The sequence below is a fragment of the Megascapheus bottae genome, chromosome 7 (assembly GCF_031878675.1).
Source record: "Megascapheus bottae isolate mThoBot1 chromosome 7, mThoBot2.hap1, whole genome shotgun sequence".
Classification (NCBI taxonomy): domain Eukaryota; kingdom Metazoa; phylum Chordata; class Mammalia; order Rodentia; family Geomyidae; genus Megascapheus; species Megascapheus bottae.
The window spans coordinates 45,937,686-45,959,403 of record NC_143515.1 but is presented as its reverse complement, the minus strand read 5'-3'; the positions used below and the strand labels follow the sequence as shown (position 1 = coordinate 45,959,403).

At 36.3% G+C, this 21,718-nt stretch overlaps 1 long non-coding RNA gene across 3 annotated transcripts in view; it reads left to right on the top strand.

Moving 5' to 3' along the window:
* LOC150060726 (uncharacterized) overlaps nt 1–21,718 on the top strand; it is a 173,370-nt gene that overhangs the window by 23,229 nt on the left and 128,423 nt on the right. For 2 of the 3 annotated variants that reach the window (XR_016536257.1, XR_016536255.1), the window contains exon 1: nt 8,995–9,076. The exons of the other annotated variant lie outside the window; for it this stretch is intronic. This is a non-coding gene — a long non-coding RNA (uncharacterized LOC150060726). Of the gene's footprint in view, nt 1–8,994; nt 9,077–21,718 lie in introns of those variants that run through there. 3 annotated transcript variants of the gene reach the window in all.

Here is a 21,718-nt window from a genome sequence, read left to right as displayed (position 1 = left end):
TAATGATAGAGTGCTTGCCAAGCATTCACGAAGCCCTGGGTTAAATCCTCAGTACCATATACCTAGAAAAAGCTGGAAGTAGTGCTGTGCTTCAAGTGGTAGATCTCTAGCCTTGAGAAAGCACAAGGATAGTGCTCAGGCCCTGAGTTCAAGCCCCAGGACTAGCAAAAAAAAAGAGTAAAAATTGTACACTGGAGCTGGTGGCTCATGCCTATAATCCAAGATACACTGGAGGTTGAGGTCTAAGGGTCATTGATCGAAGCCAGCCCAAGCAGGAAAGATTAGCACAACGATGTTCATTGCACCACTATTTACCATAGCAAAGATATGGAACCAATCCAGATGTCCCTCAGTAGATGAGTGAATCAACAAGATGTGATATTTGTACACAATGGAGTTCTATGTTGCTGTCAGAAAGAATGACATCGCTCCATTTGTTAGGAAATGGAAAGACAGAAAAAATCATATTAAGTGAAGTAAGCCAGACTCAAAGGAACTTAGGCTCAATGGTTTCCCTCATTTGTCATAATCAGTAGAAACCTTGGGCTCTCCTAGCAGAGATTTGCAATAGAGCAAAACCTAGATACGTAAGGCCATATAGTATGCCACTAAATGAAAGGATCTCTAGGATATAGAAACAACGCCATAAAATGAGTGATTGTTGTCCTTAATGTACTATGTTATCTCTCATCTCTTTTGCTGTCCCTTGGTTATCTCATATTGTTACAGTATCTCACTTTTGTTATCTGATATATTGGATATATTTGTATTTGGTTATTTGAAATTGGATAGGGAAGGGGGAAAACAAGATAAGGGTGGGGGTGGGGGGGAGGGAAACGGGGACCATGATATGAGAAAGGGTATCAATGTATGTGAAGTAATGCACCTTCTATATGGAAAATATAATGTAACCCTTCTATTAATTACAATAAAAAATATATGAAAAAAAAAGATTGTGAGACTTGGGTTGGGAGCATGGCCTAGTGGTAGAGTGCTTGCCTAGCATGCATGAAGCCCTGGGTTCAATTCCTTGGTCCCACATGCACAGAAAAAGCTATGAGTCGTGCTGTGGCACTGTCCTTGAGAAATCTCAAGGACCAAGCCCAGGCCTGACTTCAAGCCCCAGGACTGGCAAGAGAGAGAGAGAGAGAGAGGGAGGGAAGGAGGGAGGGAGGGAGAGAGATTATGAGACTCTTATTTCCAATAAAGTACCACAAACCTGTAATTGTGACTTATGTGCTAGCCTAAAGAAAGAAAGAATACAAAAATGTTCAGGGTCAGCACCCAGGAACTGAGTTCAAGTCCAAGGACCAACACACACACGCACACACATACATTATTAGTTTATTTTTAAGTAATGTTCAAAGACAAAAACTATGAGTTAAGATGACTTGCCAAAACTGAACATAGAGCTCCCCTATGACCCAGCAATTCCACTACTTGGCATTTACCCAAATGTCCAGAAACAAGGACATACTAAAGTCACTAGTCCAACGATGTTCATTGCAGCACTATTTACCATAACAAAGATATGGAACCAACCCAGATGTCCCTCCATAGATAATTAGATCAAGAAGATGTGGTACTTAAACACAGTGGAATTCTATGCTGCCACCAGAAGGAATGACATCATCCCATTTGTAATGGAATAGAAAGACGAGGAAAAAAATCATATTAAGTGAAGTAAGCCAGACCCAAAGGAACATAGACTTAATGGTTTCCCTCATTTGTAATAATTAGTACACATCTAGGACTTTCCTAGAAGAGGATTTCAGCAGCTCAAAACCTAGGTCATATAGGATGAGACTACATGAAAGGATCTCTAGGATATGGAAATTAGAGCTTTATCTTGTGTAATTGTTGTTCTTAATGTACTATGCCATGTCTCTTCTCTTTTTTTGCCCTTTGATTAATTTCATGTTACTGTATCTGATTTTGTTGCTTGATATATTGCATAAACGTTTATTTGTTCACTTGAAATAGGAAAGGGAAGGGAAAAAACAAAATGATTGGAAGGGGGTAGAGGGAGGGAAATGGGAACCAAAACAGGAGAAGGGATATCAAATGAGAAGTAATGTACCCACTATTGGGCCAATATAACTATACATTACCCCAACAATAAAAAAAATGAAGAAAAGAAAGAAATGATCCTCCAAACTATTTGCATCTCTCCTCAGGCAAATTATATCATACAATAAAATAAAATGTACTTAAAATTCATATTTCACGAAAAATATAACTTGCCAAAGGTCCCACAATTAGCCACAGTTTAAAGACTAGAACTCAGAGTTTTCTTCATTTTCTTTTACCTTACTATAAGATAATTTCAATACTATCTGTCTAAACATTTATTGTTTGTTTTATATTTCATCCTCATATAAAAAGTTGTGTTGAGTTTATTTGGTAGAAAGTATGATATAGATATGTTAAATTTTTTTTTAAGTCAAAGAGGTTCTCACTGTAGCCTTTAGATGGCACAAGTTAGCTAACCCAAGCTATTTTGTATCTATAGTAATTATAGGTTAAAGAAAATTTTATAGAAAACAGAAGGGTTGAATAAGAATTTAAACAAAGTAGATATGATATCAACAAAGAATTTTTGCATTTAGAATGCAAAGACTCTTCTGAATGAGTCTTTCTATACAAGCAGATTTTTCTGGAGGTTCTTTAATTCTGCCAATGTAAGAGTCACTGGAAATAAATTACTCTTGAGATAGGTTTTGGGATAAGGATTGGAACTAAAGAAGTTTTTCTGAAGAAGAGAGAATATAAATCTGGGAGACAGAAGTTCTACTTCTTCTCAACTCTATAGGAGTAGGTCTCTCTCTATTGGAATATGCTACTTATTGCAGATCTATCCTCATGATATTTGTTTACTACTTCACTGGGATGTTGTACATTTGTATGATGATGATCAAAAAGACTTTATGCATCTTTGCAAGAACAGGCTATATATAGCATTATGATTTGTACTTATTAGAGCTACAGGAATCATTTGTAGGATTGCATTTTTTTTCAGCTTAATGTGCTTACAGGAATTGTAAATTCTTTTCTTTCTTTTTTTTTTTTTTTAAACCAGTCCTGGGCTTGAGCTCAGGGCCTGTGCACTGTCCTTGGACTTTCTCAAGGCCAGAGCTCTACCACTTGAGCCTCAGCACCACTTCCGGTTTTTTTCTATGTATGTGGTACCGAGGAATCGAACCCGGGTCTTCATGCATGCTAGACAAGCACTTTAACCACTAGGCCAAACTCCCGGCCGTAAATTCTTTTCTTAAAGAGCTACAATTTAAAAATGATTCCAGACCAGCACTCTTTCATGCAGCATGAAGAACCTGAGGCAAATCTGCTCTTCTCTAAGATCCAATTCAGTTCTGAAGACAATATTTAGTTAAGAAAAAATAGAATATATAGAGCAGACAAAACCAAAATATTGAATGCTATTTTAATAATTAGGTGAGATTTTCTGAGAGCATGTGCAAATAATGGTCATAATTCTTCATATATCTATGCAGATGTACTCTTTGAATAATGTACCTAATTCTCAAAATTTAAGGAATAAGTTGATATTATTTCTCCTTGATAATGTCATTTTCAGGCTTATGTAATAATATGAAGTAGGCAAATCTAATCATTGGTGTTTCTGACATCAACACAATAGGTTTTGTTCATAATAGGTCTTTCATTTTAGGTGGTATTTCTACCCTCAATTCAAACCCAGAAGTTAAAGTCTTTTCACTATTTTCCTATCATTCTCCACAAAACCCTAGTCTTTCCATCTCTTACTGAAGGCATATATAACTACTAATATTGGCTTCAATTGTGTCCGATGATCTACTAGCTTTTAGTTTTAACTAGTTGAAAATACAGATAAGTCAAAGGCATAATGGGAAACAGATACAATAATCTACGTGTCTTTTTTTCAAAGTATGGTTTTATTTACATTTTCTGTTGCTTTAAAAGTTTTACAATTGATTTTATTTTATTTTTTCCCAGTGTATAGAATGTACTTAAATCAATTTCTTCCCCATCTTCATTGTAGTCTCCCTTTCCCACTTTTTATGAGTCTTCCTGCAAACAGTACATTAATGTCATTTGTTTGTTTGTTTTTAAATCTAGATCCCACAAATGAGAGAAAACCTGATTTTTTTTGTTATGGAAGCTTTTATTTTTTATTGTAATATATAGAGGGGTTATAGTTACTTTTGCCAGATAGTAGGTGCAGACACTGATTTCCAGTTATGTCATTTCTCTGCAAAATGACATGATTTTATTCTTCTTTATAGTGGAAAAATATACTCTACTATGTATGTATGCCATGTATGTATGTATGCCATGTATGTATGTATGTGTATGCATGTATCATATAGAAATTATATGCATCTGTTTTGGATGCCTAGGCTGATTTCATAACTTTCCTATAATGAATTCAAATATAGTGTTTTTGTGAAAGTATACGTATATCATTATAAAAATTCAAATGATATAATTACATTATCAAGTCTAATTTCCCAAAGATAACCATTGAAATTTGGTGAAAATTTTCTCTACATGAATATATTTGTATGAATATATATACACGAAAATAAAACATAAAATATTGATGGTATGTATGCAGGCAGCTTACATAAAGATGACCGACCACTACAGTATTTACATGAAGGATGAGTAACTCAAAATACATTGTATCTGGTCCGGTACTAGTGACTCAAATTTGTAATCCTAGCTATTCAAAAGGCTGAGACCTAAGGATTTTGATTCAAAGACAGCTGGGGTAGGAAAATTCATGAAACTCTCATTTCCAATTGATCATCAGAAAACCTGAAGTAGAGCTGTGGCTCAAAGTGATATAGTGAATGCTAGCCTTGAGCAAAAGAGCTCAGGGACAATGGCCAGGCCCTGAGTTCACTAACAAAAGTAGAGATACATTGAATCTAATTTCTATATGTAATATATTATATTATTACATTACATATAATATACATTATGGATAGAAATATGACCTTTTGTTTGGGGGGGAAGGGCAAGATCTTCTGTGGACTGACCTTGTACTCATGACCTTCTAACTCAGCAGGATGCTGAGATTATATAAAAACATACTACTTTGCCTAGTCTTTCTGTCTTTTAAATATTCTCCTTTTTTTGAGGTATTGGGGTTGGTGATTGTTAGGCTAGTGCTCTACTACTTGAGCAACTGAAATTACATGAATTTGTCACTGGCCCCTAGGCTAGCTTTGAAATATTTTTAAATGTAAAAAGTTATTCTAGGTGAGTTATTTCTCATCCCTATATTAGAAAAGCTGCTGTGACTAAACAGACTACTACTATTTGGCATATCTTGCTGCATCATATTTGGTGGGAGATTTAGAGTACCTACATTTTTGCTCCATCTTTCCCTGAGGAGTGGCAGCAAATCTAGTTATTATTGAATCCATGAAGAGGAGAGTTAGGAGATGTATATAAGTCTGTGTTGAAGTGATCAGAAATGTTTTAGTTCTTGTCTATTGGTCCAGTTACTATTATGTGTCCTATAACTTCATTATGTTATAAAAACAAACATTGTAGTTTTACTATGCTAATGTTAATTTCCCCAAACTTGAATTTCATATGACAATATTTTCTTTTGAAGTAGAATTTCTGCATATCCATCTCTTGGAAATTTTTCTCCCATTCCAAATAATATTTACTGTTTTTTCTTCTTCTTTCCTTTTTTTTTTTTTGTTGGTCATGGGGCTGAACTCTGGCCCGGGTGCTGCCCCCTGAGCTCTTCAGCTCAAGACTAGTTCTCTACTACTTGAGCCACCATGTCCCGTTTGGTTTTCCAGTGGTTAATTGGTAATAAGAGACTCATAGACTTCAGTGCCTGATCTGGCTTTGAACTGCAATCCTCAGATCTCAGCCTTCTGAGTAGCTAGGATTACAGGCATGAGACACCATGGCCTGCATACACTTTCATTAAAAAAAACTTTAGATTACAGGGTAGCAACCAATATATTTTTTTCTTCCATGTACACAATAATTTTTTTTAAAAAGTGCGATTTGCTTATTTGGTTATTTGAAATAGGATAGGGAAGGGGGAAAACAAAATGAGGGGTAGGGGTGGGAGGACGGAAATGGGGACCAAAACATGAGAAAGGGTGTCAATGTTTGGGAAGTAATGCACCTTCTATCTGATGAATATAATGTAGCCCTTCTAATAATTACAATAAAATATATGAAAAAATTAAAAAATAAATTGAAAATATAAATATAGAAAAAAGTGCAATTTGAATTGCAGCAATCAGTGTTAAATCATTTGCATATGATTTAACAGCATTTTTTATAATGAATGTAAACATTTTAACTTAATGGTACTTAAAATAATTTAAAAGAAAAAATGTCAACTTAGACATTCTTAGGATTTTACAACTATATCACATTTCTATCTTCCCAACTGTCTGAAGAAAACTCATGTCAGGAAAAATTGCCTTTCTCTATTTGTTAAGAATTTTCATATGAGAATACCAAATACACCCCCTTTTTTTGACTGTGGATATGTGCTGGAAAAATTGCAACGAAAACTTTACTACCTAACGAATAGCATTTGTAAATACTATAGGCGTCTGTATACACTCTGATGAAGTCTGTATAGTGTGACTCACCACAGGTTGGTTTACATTAATTTTTTTCTATGTATGTGGTACTGAGGAATCGAACCCGGGTCTTCTTGCATGCTAGGCAAGCACTCTACCACTAGGCCAAACTCCCAGCCCTACATTAATTTTTTTTAAAGGGATGTCAGCCAGGTGTGGTGGCTCACACCTGTAATCCTAGCTACTTGGGAGGCTGAGATCTGAGGATCTCAGTTGGAAATGAGTCCAGGCAGGAAAGTCTATGAAACTCTCATCTTAAATAAACAACTCAAAAATGCCGAAAGTGGTGCTGTGGCTTAAGTGGTAGAGTGCTAGCCTTGAGCAAAAGAAGCTCAGAGACAGCCCCAAAGCCCAGATAAAGTTCAAGCTCCAGGACAGGCCAAAAAAATGGGGGTGGGGTGCGGTGGGGAGTGGGATGTCATATGGAAACCTATTTCACCAGGGTATTTTTTGTCTTCTATTTCCTTTCTCTGTCCTTATTATACTCTAAACCCACATGTTTGTTCTTTTTCTTTCAATTCTGCAGAATATGGATTTCTATCCAGTCTAAATAGATAGGTAATAAATGATTTGATTAGCACTCTGCCAGGCTGTGTGGATGTTGAGAAAGATCAGTGTTGTTTAGTCAGTGTTGCTAGAGCTTTAGGCTCAGGCTACTTGGGTCTGTGTACTGCTTTTACAATTTTTTAGTTGTGTGCATATGGGCAATTTCATCTCTGTGAATTAAAGATGGTGATAAAAGTACTTTCATTGAAGATTATTGATACAATCCTTTGAGATAATCTGGATAAACAACTGTACCAGTACATAAGAAGCAACAACAATAATAAGTAGTAATAGTAGTAGTATTTATTATCACTAAAGATCATTTAACATGAAACTGATCCTAAGGAAATCTATAGTCTGATTGAATTAATATTTATAAATGAAATCACAAAGAGTAGAATAAAATAATTGATGTAGACTATGATATTAGCAATAAATGTAATTAAAGAGGGATTCTTGGAGGATGCTGGAATTTTAGCTGAACCTTGAAAGATGGGTCAGATTTGAGTCTACAAGGGAGGAAGAGAGACAATAGTCCCTTGTGTAAAGTGTGTTTTAGGGTTAGTTTGTCTTGTCCATTTAGAATCTTGAGGTCCTTCCATCTTTAAAAAAATTATTGTAACTAATAGAAGGGTTACAGTTATATTTGCCAGACAGAAGGTGCATTACTTCACATATATTGATATCCCTTCTCATGTTTTTGTCCCCATATCCCTCCCCCCACCCTTTCCCCTCATCTTGTTTTCCCCTTCCCTATCTTATTTCAAATAAACATATATACAATATAGCAGATAACAAGGTAAGATACTGTAACAATATGAGAATAACCAAGGGGCAACCAAAGAGATGAGAAATAACATAGTACATTAAGAACAACAATCACACATTGTATGGCTCTTGTTTCCATATCCTTGAAGGTCTTTTCATTTAGTCTTATCCTATATGGCCTTTTATATCTAGGTTTTGAGCTATTGTAATTCTCTGCTAGGAGAGTCCAAGGTTTGTACTAATTATTACAAATGAGGGAAACCATTGAGCCTATGTTCCTTTGGGTCTGGTTTACTTCACTTAATATGATTTCTTCCAAGTCTTTCTATTTCCTTACAAATGGGGTGATGACATTCTTTCTGATGGCAGCATAGAATTCCATTGTGCATAAATACCACATCTTCTTGACCCAATCATCTACTCAGGTCCTTCCATCTTTTATGGAAGGATTATAACCCAGATACTTGTAAAGCTAGGTTCTGGCAATATTAGAATGACTTGCTTCAGAGCCTTGGGGTTTGATGAATTTGTTCTGTGGGGATTTACTGAGTAGATTGATGAGTAACAGAAATAGTAATTAAGCAATATAAAATGATGGACTATGGCATAAGTGTGATTAATTGGATACCTTAGGTGAGCACTAAGGTATGAGGCAGTACTGATAGCTCTTCTGGTACTAGAGAAGTGTCATTAATCTGTACTATATCAAACTTGAGAGTGGTTTCATTGAAATTATAAAGTAAGCATTTAAAATATCTCTAAAAGCACAATTTTAAACATGTATATTGACTCTAGTGATGAACTAGGCCAGAAATGAAATCCAATCTTCTAAACTACTGTACCCCAGAAAAGCCGTACCATTCAAAGCTGAAAGTGGCCATTGATACATTGTGTCCCTGCCAATTTTACTTTCTAAAAGCTGCTCTTTTCAATGAAAGACACAGTAGAGACCAGCAAAAACAGGAACAAAATCTTGGCAGTGCTTCTTCCTCCTGCCTTGTGTGCCTTGTAATGTCACCCAATGCTGGCTGTTAACATCACAATGGATTGCTGGAGAGAATGTAAAGGAAAGGGCTCTGGATAATGTCCAAGCATCTGTTGTTGGGACATTCTAGTACATCTATACATCAAGGGTAAGAGATGGGGTTTGGGACTTTATGACTGGGGAAAGAGATCATGTTTCTGACTTTGAACTGCCTAGATTGATTCTTCCTGGGTTGGGTGTGGTTTGGTATCAAGCACTCTAAAAAAAGTAGACAAGTAGTCAATCCAGAGTCAGGTTTGGGGTGCTAGTCAGGTACCTCATCTAGAAAGGAGCTCAAGTTTTAGAGAAAGTTTTTCTACACTGAGTTTGGAAACACCAGGGAAGCATTCATGAACTCAGCAGGCTTCAAAGGACTGGATGTCTAGAACATCAGTAAAACTTTCTCCACCTTCAGTTTCATGGTTAGGTCCCCTCCTCTTAATTTGGTTGCTTTGAAGGGATCTCACCATTGTTATTGATAAGTAATTAGATACTTACATTCCCTTTATCTATTTAAGGGAAAAAAAGCCACCAAAGTTGTGACTCATGGCAAACTAAACTAAAAACACTTTTCTTCTTTTCTTGTAGGAACTTGTTCTAGTTATATTAATTCAAATCCTTGTCTACCCAAAAGTGCATATATATTAAAGTACATAAATATATTAAAGTACACGTATATTAAAATACACATATATAAAACTTTAAACTTGGTTTGGCCTTTATAGTAGGGTGAATGATTTGTCCATGTAAGATATATCCAATTGCTGGGGCCGGGAGTTTGGCCTAGTGGTAGAGTGCTTGCTTAGAATGCACGAAGACCTGGGTTCGATTCTTCGGTACCACATATATAGAAAAAAACAAAAGCCAGAAGTAGTGCTGAGGCTCAAGTGGTAGAGCTCTAGCCTTGAGAAAGTCCAAGGACAGTGCTCAGGCCCTGAGCTCAAGCCCAGGACTGGCAAAAAAATAAAATAAAAAAAATATATCCAATTGCAACCTGTAAACTCATTTGTGAAAAGAGTTAGATAATATTTGCAAATGTTATTAGGGTTGTTCAGATGCAATCATATCAGATAAGAAAGGATTTTAATTTAATGGTAAATGTTCTTAGAGCAGAAGGGAAGGGGAGAAGACACAGAGAAGATACAGAAGAGAACAAGGTAGAAAGACTGGCACCAGTGGTTCACAACTGTAACTCTAGCTACTCAGGAGGCTGAGTTCTGAGGATGGAGGTTTGAAGACAGTCCAGGGAGGAATGTCTGTGAGATTCTTATCTCCAATTAAGCACCGAATTATCCAGAAGCAGAGCTGTGGCTCAAATGGTAAAGCACTAGCTTTGGGCAAAAAAGCTCAGAGACAGTACAAAGACCGGGAGTTCAAGCCAGGACCAGCACAAAACCAAACAAAAGAAAAGAACAAGGCAGAGTTTGAGGGGGTAACACATGGTCAAGCCAAAGAAAGCCAAGGACTTTGAATCCCTAGAGGCTAGATGAGAAACATAGGATAGATTTATGTTACAGCCTCCAGGCAAACTGAATTAAACCATCAGACAGCTTGATTTTGGCCTCAAAAACTGTGAAGGAACCATTTTTTTTTCTTTTTTTTGCCAGTCCTGGGCCTTGAACTTTCTCAAGGCTAGAGCTCTACCACTTGAGCCACAGCACCATTTCTAGCTTTTTTCTGTGTATGTGGTACTGAAGAATCGAACCTGGGTCTTCGTGCATGCTAGGCAAGCTCTCTACTGCTAGACTAAACTCCTGGCCCCAGAAACCGACTTATTTTAAGCCACTCTTTTGTGTATTTTGTTTTAGTGACCACAGAGAATACAGTCTCAGGGGCTATTTTAGTTACAGGTTGTCAGACACTTGCTGATGTTCTGATCTTAATACTCAGTGATGACCTACTAGAGTTACTTCTGAAAGGGTTTCTGGGGTTAGGAAGCAGAAAGCTTTGAAAGGGATGAATGGATGGGTGAACCATTTCTCTTGCTTTTTTCAGAGCATGCCACAAACTGTTTTATTTCTAAAGTGAGTAGAAGCCTTTTATTTTTTAGGTCATGCTAACCAATTTGGCTAGTAATTATTGACTCAAATGCTTTGATGAATACATAATATACCATTTTAAAATGCAAAATTATTAATCATTTGCTAAAAGAATACAGTTCCAGAAACCCCAGACAAGTGTTTTAGTAACTAAAATTATTATTATTTATTAAAATATGTAATGAACATGTCCAAGGGTTCTATCTCTCTGGGATTTACATTCTCTGAGATTATTAAATTCAGTGCAAGAGTTTATTTGGCTTGCTTTGTTCTTTCTTTCCTCTCAGTGATGTATAATGTTCCAGACTTACAAAATTTGTAAGAAAGCAGATGCTGACTTGCTTTACAGAAGGGTCTATTAACTACAAAAGAATCAGACAGAACACAGTGGTAGAGTACTTGCTTGGCTTGTGTAAGGCCCTGGATTTGATATCCCCAGTACTGCTAAAATAAATAATATATAAATAAATACAGTTGAATATATGGTTCATTCATTTGTTTAGCAAATGCTTGTTGAGAATCCATAGACATGTTAATTCCTCCCAGAGATATGAATAGTTCCTATACTCATTAAGCTCATTTCCAATAAGAGAGATACTAAATATGTAAACAATTATATAAGCCAATGTATATAATATAATATCATAATATATTATACAATATCACTAGTAATTTGTAACGTGAAGAAATTTCTTCTCTTAATTCTTGGATATGATTTTATTCACATTTTTGATTAGCATCAATTAAGTGTGCAGGTAGGGGTTTCATTTTATGCTTGAACATAACTTTGACAGGAAGTTTCTGTTATTATTTTTCAATAAATCTTGCATTCATTTTTTCTTTAAGTGGAAGTACTGAGGATTGAACCCAGTGTTCCGTGCATGCTATACAAGCACTCAACCCCTTTACCCACTCTCTCACCCTGAATCTTGGGTTCTGTAAAGGCAATAGCTTTCTAATTGCTTTCTTATTTCTGCTCAAGTCTGTCCATGCAACAGTCGGTGTATTTCTTTTCTTTCTCTCTTTTATGTTGTCATTCCTGAGGCTTGAACTCAGGGCCTGGGCACTGTCCTTGAGCTAATTATCTCAAGGCCTGTGCTCTACCACTTTTTTTTGTCTGTGTATGTTGTAACAAGGAATCGAACTCAGGGCTTTGTGCATGGTAGGCAAACACTCTACCACTAGGCCACACTCCTAGCCCCTTAGCCAGAGTATTTCTAAAACATAAGTAAGATAATCATTCTCTCTTCTCTCCTTTTTTTTTTTTTTCTTGTGGGTACTGGGGCTTGAACTTGGGCCTGGGCGCTGTCACTGAACTCCTCAGCTCAAGGCTACCACCGTACCCCTGGAGCCCCAGCAGCATTTCCGGTTTTCTGGTGGTTAATTGGAGACAAGTCTCACGTTCTTTAGTGTCCGGGCTGGCTTTGAACCGTTATACTCAGATCTCAGCCTCCTGAGTAGCTAGGATTACAGGCATGAGCCACTGCGACCAATGATCTCTTCCCTCTTTTTATCCTTCAATGTGTACCTTTACTTTTAGAATGGAATCCAAACATCTGTAAGATCTTGTACTACCCGACCCATCTACTTATAACCACATTTCCTGCACTACGATGTTGACTTACTTTATTTTTTGTGTACTTGCTGCTGAAGTGAGTACCACAGTTTATTTCTCAGTTGCTTGAGTAGACACATGCAGATTTTTGTGTTTGTAATGCTTTTCTATAAGACACACACACACACTATTTGTTGAGTGAGAAGTTTTGGTATTTATATTTAGAATTCAGGCTTGATAGGTAGGTGTTCTACCACTTGAACCATGCCTCCAACTTGAATAATTTTTTATGTGTGCCAGTATAGGGAGTTGAACTCATTGTCTTGTGTTTGCTAGGTAGGTGTTCTACCAGTTGAGCCACACCTTCAGCTCTGACTACTTCCCTTATCTGACTAAAAGCAGAAACTTCTGAGAGTGATGACTTGCATAAGTCCTTTGTCCTAGGAAAGTGTTATGGCCATGAGGAGGATGGGAAGTTGTTCCTGAAATCATAAACTAATTTTGCTAAAACAATTCTTTATACTAGTTTATTCTATATATTCCCTTCTATAGTTTGAATCTCATAAAAAGTCTAAAACATTTTTCTTTGTCTCTACATCTCTTCAGTTTATAATAGTTTGCCACCAAGATGCTGTGTAAACTATCAGGATTAGTTGCTTCTTTACTTACTACTTTTTTGTAGAAAGTCGTCTGTGTCATATTCTACATATAAAATAAAATTTAGATGCCACTTCTATTAATTTGTCTTTTGTCAATTTATAGGGCCCTAGACATCAAACCTAAGAGGAAGTGGTATTGGCTTTGTTTTGTTTTATTTTTCCTTACCCCTGACCTCATTTTCCCTTCTTTTCTTCCCCACGCTTCTTTCTTCATCACCTTGTAGGCCCCAGGGTCCGTCTTTAGTCCTGAAATATTCCCATCCCCCTCTTAGACTTTCACTGGGTCACCTGATTTGAACCTGTGGCTTTAAGTGTATGCTTTGAGATAGTAACTTCCAAATCTCTATGGGCAGTCCAGACTGAGAAGTCCAACAGCCTACTAGGATCTCCACTTGAAAACCAGCATGTACTCTGAATCAACATATTCTTTCCCAGCCTGTCTCTTCCGTATGCCCTCACTCACTAAAGAACAGCTGCCACAGAAACCTGAAATCATATTTCCTTCCCTCTCCTTTCTTATCTCTTATACCTAATTGTGAAATCTTATCCATTCTGCCTCCACTGACAGTAGCTCTCACAATGCATCTCTTTTTCAACACTGCCACCATTCAAGCCACCACCATCTGTGTATTCTTTCCATTACTGTAATAGCCTCCTGTAATGCTGCTTCTCTTCAGCCTACTGGCCTTCCTTAACTTCTTCTCTATCCTCCATGGCCTGGGTAACTCCCAGCCACTCCTCAAGTTCTATGCAGAATTATTCTCTTAGGAAGTTCCATTGACTTAAATTGTCGCCACTCTTGAGCCCCAGGATATGTGGAGTGCTTCTGTTAAGTACTTTCCAAGCCATAACTCATTTTTTTATAATTGCTTATTTAAATACATCATCACCCAACAAACCTACTGTTTTCTAAGTCCTTTGTTTTACACTTGTAATAGCACAGAGCCTAGAGCACATAGCATATAGCTCATAGTTGATGTTCAAAAAATATTTGCTGAAAAATCAGTGAAAGAGTAAAAAAAGCATTCATCTCTCTAAAGAACCACCACTTTGTAGTTCATCTGAAAATATCCAAGATTGATGGTTTTGCAAATAAATTTACGATTTGTGTGTAAACCTCCCACTCTGAGTTCATGTGGTTGATAAACCTCAGCTATGTAAGTAAAACCTTGTTTTCCAGATTAAAAAAATATACAGTGTAAATGGCAACGTCTTCACTTTTTATGCTCATGGCAACGAGCAGCTGCAACTAACAAACTTAACAAGAAAAACAAATGCCTGCAAAGGTAACAAAACTTTATTCATCTGAATCTTTTCTATTTAATGTTGCAGATTCAGTAGTTGAATAATTGACCTGCAAATGTGTTAAGATTTGTTGTTTTCCAAGTTCATCACATGCCTGGGCTTATTTGCTGTGCCTTTCTACTGGGAAACTATTTGTCTGTGGAGTGGCCCACAAAACAGCTTGTTTTCCATGTTAATTACTAAAAAATTAAGAAAGGTAAAGTAAGAGTTATATAACAGGTTTGTTTTAGTCCTGGGATTATTCAATAATGAACATATATACTTACTCTTGGAAATGCTTGAAATTATGTCATGAACGATATATTTTCTTTTCTCTTCTTATGAATAAGATACTGATTATTATTTTCCTATTCTCATCTATTTGTTTTGACACTCATACCTACAATTAGAATTTTAGATTTTCTGTTATGCACAAAGTACTATAAGATTTACTAAGGTAGTAATGCACCCATTACCTGATGAATATAACTGTAACCTTTCTATACATTATTCCAACAATAAAATACAATAAAAAAGATTTATTAAGGCACTTAGGTGTGTCTTAAGTCCTCAATATTATAGGTAAAATGTGATCCAACCTCTTGTGAGGCATAGGGTAGGGGGTGAGAAAGAACTAATCCCAGCCAGAATTTTGGAGCTCATTATGCCTACTCAGATTGGACTTGAACCAGAATACTTTAATTCTGAGGGTAAACTTTGAATAATGAAAAAAGGGACAAGTTAGCGTCTTTGATAGTTACAGTCCCCCAGACCTATGGTTACATAAATATTTTTATAGTATTATAATATGTATGTAAATCTATTTTAAGGGAATAATTTCCTTTTACTTTCTTTCCTTTTATAAAAATTCATACAGTTGAAAATTTGCAATTTCACATGATAAGAGATTTATAGTAAAATACAATGTTCTCTTAACTTCTCTACCTCAAATTCTTTCCCATTTTTCTGAATGCACCCTATTCTCTCAGGTAATCATTTAAAAAGTTTAGTTATTTTAAAATAATGACTACTATCAAAATACTATGCATATAATGCTACTGCTTAATTAATCTTTTTTATTGTATTTTATTGTCAGGATAATGTATAGAGGGTGATTTGTCATTTTAAGATATTAGTTATTTAGGCCTTTTTATATCTTCTTTCCTCAGTCAATTCCTTTAAAATACTATTACTACAGTTTTTGAGTGACTCTATTTTATTATAATAATTTTGTATATAGATAGTTTATATGTATATAGCCTAATTTATAGTATGTATTATAATTATACATGATATAGTTTATACTATATGTTAATTACATAATTTATTCTAAACATTATGCTATAAATACACTATATGTCTAATAATATGTATAGAATAAATCATATATAATATCTAATATGTATACTATGTAAAGTTAAAAAATACAAAATATAGTTGTTATATATGTGGCATATATAATTGATCTTTTTTTTGTGTGTGGGGGGGGGTCATGGAGCTTGAATTGGGCCTGGGTGCTGTCCTTGTGGTCTTCAGCCCAGGAGTTGTCCCTACCCTTAAGCCAAGCCCCACTTCCCATTTTTCTAGAGGTTAATTGGAGATAAGAGTCGCAGGTGCTTTTGTGCCCGGGCTGGATTTGAACCTTGATCCTCGGATCTCAGCCTCCTGAGTAGCTAGGATTACAGGTGTGAGCCACTGTGCCTGGCTTTAGTTGATGTTATAATTGCATTTCTTACACAATTTCTAAGTTTCTTGAAGTTAATACTGTTACATTTTCATTTGTTAAATATTGATATTTTTAAAGACTAATTTTTTGTACAGTGGACCTCAAAGTGTTCCATGCATATCTAAGATAATCTGCAATTCCCTATTACCCATTTTGTGTGTGTGTGTGTGTGTGTGTGTGTGTGTGTGTGTTAATTCTGTGACTTAAATTCAGAACTTGGCACTGACTGTTTTGCTCAAGGCTAGTGCTTTACCACTTGAGCCATTGCTCCTTGTTCCATACCAGGAAATTATCTGTTTTTTTCATTTTTCTGAAAATGACATAATTTTAATTTCTTTATGAATAAGTAATACTCCATTATGAATACGCATAAAAGTTCTCTTGTCTATTACCTGTTGGTCACTTAAGCTTTTGGAAATTATCTAATATTGAGGAATTCTGATTTAGATGATTCACAAAGTTTCTGTGGTTAACTTTTCCTTTGTTGTTATCCTCAGAGATTAATTTACTTTCTGTGGATGAGGCAAATACCCAAGAAAACTTAAAAAGAGAAAGAGTTATTTTAGCTCCTGGTTGCAGAGATTCCAGTCCTCAGTCCTTAGTACCTCAAGGTAGACATAAAGGAGAAAGGGGAGTGCAGAGCAAGATGTGGTTCCCCAAACATGCCTCAGTGGCCTATTTCCTCCAGTTAGACCCAAAAGCTCCCAGAACCTCATCAAATAGTGGCATTCTATGGGGACCTAGGCTTCAATATGTGAACCTGTGGAGACGTTTCAGATTCAAACAACAACACCCTCCAAAATTACACCTGACACCTTTTTTTGATAGAAAAATATTGTAGCCCTCTTTATAGTTGCAGATGTTTATTTTGGCACTTAAAATAAGGCTCTAATTTCAGGCTACTTTGTATAGTATATGACTTGTAAATCTTAACTGTCACTTTTTTTCCCTCTCTCTTTACTCAAAGGACTTAATAAATCAGTCAATAAAGATGATTGCATTCACAAAGCTAGTCTAATAGTCTTCCATTTTAACCTAAATCTTTAAAAATGTGGTACTGAGTGAAAAATACATTCTTAGCAAAGTGTTTCTTAGATTGAACCATTTAAAAGGGATTCTCAGTGTCACACATCACAACATAAGCTCAAAAATTGATTTAACATGTGTGCTTAAATCTCTTAAGTTGGGAAACTAAACAACTAGATCAATTTTTCACTCCCTGTGGTTGAACTTCAAGTACTAATGAACACTATAGCATGAAAACATAGCATAGTTTGGATTTGGGATCTTGGTGAAAGGAGATTTGTTTTACTACTTTTCTTCATCTTGTACCTAGAGTTCAAACACAAATATAAAAGAAAGAAGAGTTAATGTTTGCTCTGAAGTTTTAAGAAAAGGGAGGACTTGTGTTTATGCTAAACTTTCTGATTAATGTATCCTAAACTTCAACTAGGCAGATGGCTTCCAGATTGCCTGAAAAGAATCAAGGTTGTTATAAGCTTCTCATAGTTTCCTGCACACATGGCTTTTAGAACATGGGAACACATTTTATTACCATTTAAATCACATGCTTATTGACAACAGTGTGTTCTGGGTATGGGAATTTAGAGTATGTAGTTTTTGCATGATAAGGATGCATACATTAAAACAGAGAGAGCTTTCCAAATTAGTACCTTCTAACTGCAGGGAGGTTGGTTGTTGTACTTTTTCTTACTAAAACTTGCTTTTTCCTCTTCTGCCTCAAACTGTCTGGGGTGAAATGAAACATACTTTCTTGGACATTTGTTCAGTATAGCTCTCTTGCTTCTTGTGTGTGGAGCCCAGGTATCTAGCCTGGCTATTGAATATCTAAACTAAATTATTTTGTACAAAGAGGTTATAATTCCATATGTCAGGTTAGGAGACAATACATCTTACTCAATGTCATTCCTTTCATAGTTCTTCCTCATTTTCCCAATTTAAAAAACTTAATTTTAAAAATTTTATTGTTGGGATAATGTATAGAGGGGTTACAGTTACATTCATGAGGTAGTAGATGCATTACTTCTCACACATTGATATCACTTCTCATGTTTTTGTCTCCGTTTCCCCCCACCCCTCCCAATCATCTTGTTTTCCCCCTTCTGTTTCCTATTTCAAAATAAATAAACATATATACAATATACCAGGTAACAAAGTCAGATACAGTAACAACATGAGATTAACCAAATAAGGGCAAAAAAGAGAAGAGAAATAACTACATTAAGGAGAATAACCACACAAGATAAACCTCTTGTTTCCTTATCCTAGAGTTCATTTAGTCTCATCTTATATGACCTTATATACATAGGTTTTGAGCTATTGTAATCATCTGCTAGGAGAGTCTTAGATCTGTACTAATTATTACAAATGAGAGAAACCATTGAGCCTATATTCCTTTGGGTCTGGCTTACCCATTTTTAAGTAATGAAATAGAAATGGCAATAAGATCTCCCATCCAAGAAAAGCCCAGGACCTGATGGATTCACAGCTGAATTCTATAAGGCATTCAAAGTAGAGCTCACACCAATACTCCTCAAACTCTTCAGTGACAATGAAAGTGAAGGCTGTTTGCTAAACTCATTCTATGAAGCCAGAATAACTCTCATCCTAAAACCAGACAGGGACTCATCAAAGAAAGAGAACTATAGACCTATTTCTTTGATAAACATTGATGCAAAACTTCTCAACAAAATACTGGCCAATCATTTTCAAGAGCTCATCAAAAAATTATGGGCTATGATCAAACAGGATTGATCACAAGGATGCAAAGCTGGTTCAATATACGCAAGTAAATATAATTCATCACATCAACAGGAACAAGGACAAGAATCACATGATTATCTCATGTGATGCAGAAAAAGCACTTGGCAAGATCCAACACCCCTTTATGCTAAAAGCTTGGGAGAAACTAGGAATTCGGGACATTCCTCAGTATAATAAAAACTGTGTATGACAAGCCTACAGGTAGCATTATACTTAATGGCAAAAAGCTAAAGCCATTTCCTGTAAAATCAGGAATGAGACAAGGATGGCCCACTCTCTCCACTCCTCTTTAATATAGTATTAGAATTCCTGAACAGAGCAATAAGGCAAGAAGCAAACATAAAGGGGATCCAAATAGGGAAAGAGGAAGTGAAACTTTCCTTCTTTGCAGATGACATGATTCTGTATTAAAGAACCCTATAGATTCCACTCCAAGTTGCTGATTCGAAACTTTGGCAAGGTAGCAAAGTATAAAATCCTCAAGGGCTGGGAATTTGGTCTAGTAGTAGAATGCTTGTATAGCATGCACAAAGACCCGGGTTCGATTCCTCAGTACCATGTACATAGAAAAAAGCTGGAAATGGTGCTGTGGTTCTAGTGGTAGAGCACTAGCCTTCAGAAAGCCCAAGGACAGTGTTTGGGCCCTGAATTCAAGCCCCAGGACTGGCAAAAAAAATTACCCCTCGGGGCCGGGAGTTTGGCCTAGTGGTTAAAGGTTTGCCTAGCATGCATGAAGACCTGGGTTCGATTCCTCGGTACCACATACATAGAAAAAAAAGCCAGAAGTGGTGCTGAGGCTCAAGTGGTAGAGCTCTAGCCTTGAGAAAGTCCAAGGACAGTGCTCAGGCCCTGAGCTCAAGCCCAGGACTGGCAAAAAAAAAAATTACCCCTCAAAAAATCAACTGCTGTACTGTATGCCAAGAATGAGAAGAGCGAGGCAGAAATCAGGAAAGCAATTCCTTTTGCAATAGCCTCAAAGCAAATAAAGTACCTAGGAATTAACTAAGAATGTAAAGGACCTTCATAATGAAAACTTTAAAAAAGAAATTAAAGCAGAACTGAGGAAATGGAAAAACATCCCATGCTCCTGGATTGGAAGAATTAACATCGTGAAAATGGCAATCCTGCCAAGGGCTATTTACAAATTCAATGCAATACCCATCAATATCCCAATGTCATTCTTCAAAGAAAAAGAAGAGGCAATCTAAAATTTCATGTAGAATAATAAAAGGCCCCATATTACAAAAAAAATCCTTAGTAGAAAGAACAGCACAGGAAGAATCTCAATATCAAACTTTAGACTCACTTACAGAGGTATAGTAACCAAAACAGCTTGTTACTGGCACAAGAACTGACCTAAGGACCAATGGAATAGAACTGAAAACCCAGAAATCAACCTGCAGACTTATGGCCACCTAAGCTTTGATAAGGGAACCAAAAAAATAGGATAGAAGAAAGACAACCTCTTCAACAAATGATGCTGGCAGAATTGGCTAGGCATCTGAAGAAAACTAAAGTTGGATCCTTCTTTGTACCCTGCATCAGAATTAATTCCAAATGGATCAAAGACCTTCTGGTAAAAGCAGATACCCTGAAAACTTTATAATAAGGAGTAGGAGATATGCTAGGTCTTCTTGGCATAGGTTGAAACTTTCTTAATAAAGACCCAGAAACACAACAAATTAAAGAGTTTGTACAAATGGGACTGCATTAAACTGCAAAGCTTCTGTATGGCAAAGGATATAGCTAGCAAATTAAATAGAAAGCCCACAGAGTGGGAGAAGATCTTCACTAGCCACAAAACAGACAAGGGCCTCATATGTAAAATATACCTACAGCTCTCAAGTATACCTGAAGCTCTTAAAAACAAGTCCTCAAAGAAATAGCCATCGTATTAAAAGGTAGGCTAAAGACTTAAAGAGGGGGACTTCTCTGAAGAGGAAATAAGAATGGGCTATAGACACATGAAGAAATGCTTGACATCCCTGGCCATCAAAGAAATGCAAATCAAAATAACTTTGAGATTCGTCCCACTCCAGCTAGAATGACCATTATCAAGAAAGCTAATAACAACAGATGCTGGCAGGGATATATCTAGGAGAGATCACTACTACACTGTTGGTGGAAGTGTAAACTCGTTCAACCCCCCTGGAAAGCAGTATGGCAATTCCTCAAAAGACTAAACATAAAGCTCCCCTATGATCCAGCAATTCTACTCCTTGGCATTTACCCAAATGTCCATAAACAAGGACATACTAAAGCCACTAGCATGACAATGTTCATTGCAGCATTATTTTCCATAGCTAAGATATGGAATATATCCAAATGCCCCTCAGTAGATGACTGGATCAAGAAGATGTGGTATGTATTCACAATGGAATTCTATGCTGCCATCAGAAAGAATGATATCACCCCATTTATAGGGAAATGGAAAGACTTGGAAAAAATCATATTAAGGAAAGAACTTATTTTTTTAGAAAGTTTCTTGGTAGTGTCAGATTTTCTATTGGCCTCACAACACTTACTCTAGCACTGAGACGTCTCTTCTTGCCTTTTTCCTTCTATCCTTATCACTTCCCTCTGCTAGGGAAGATGCCATCCCTAATGGAGGAGGTGGAATTCCATCTGAAATTGGGTTAAATATGACTTTTAAAGGATTAGTATATGAGAGATATGCACATTGTAACGAAAGCAGGGGATCTCA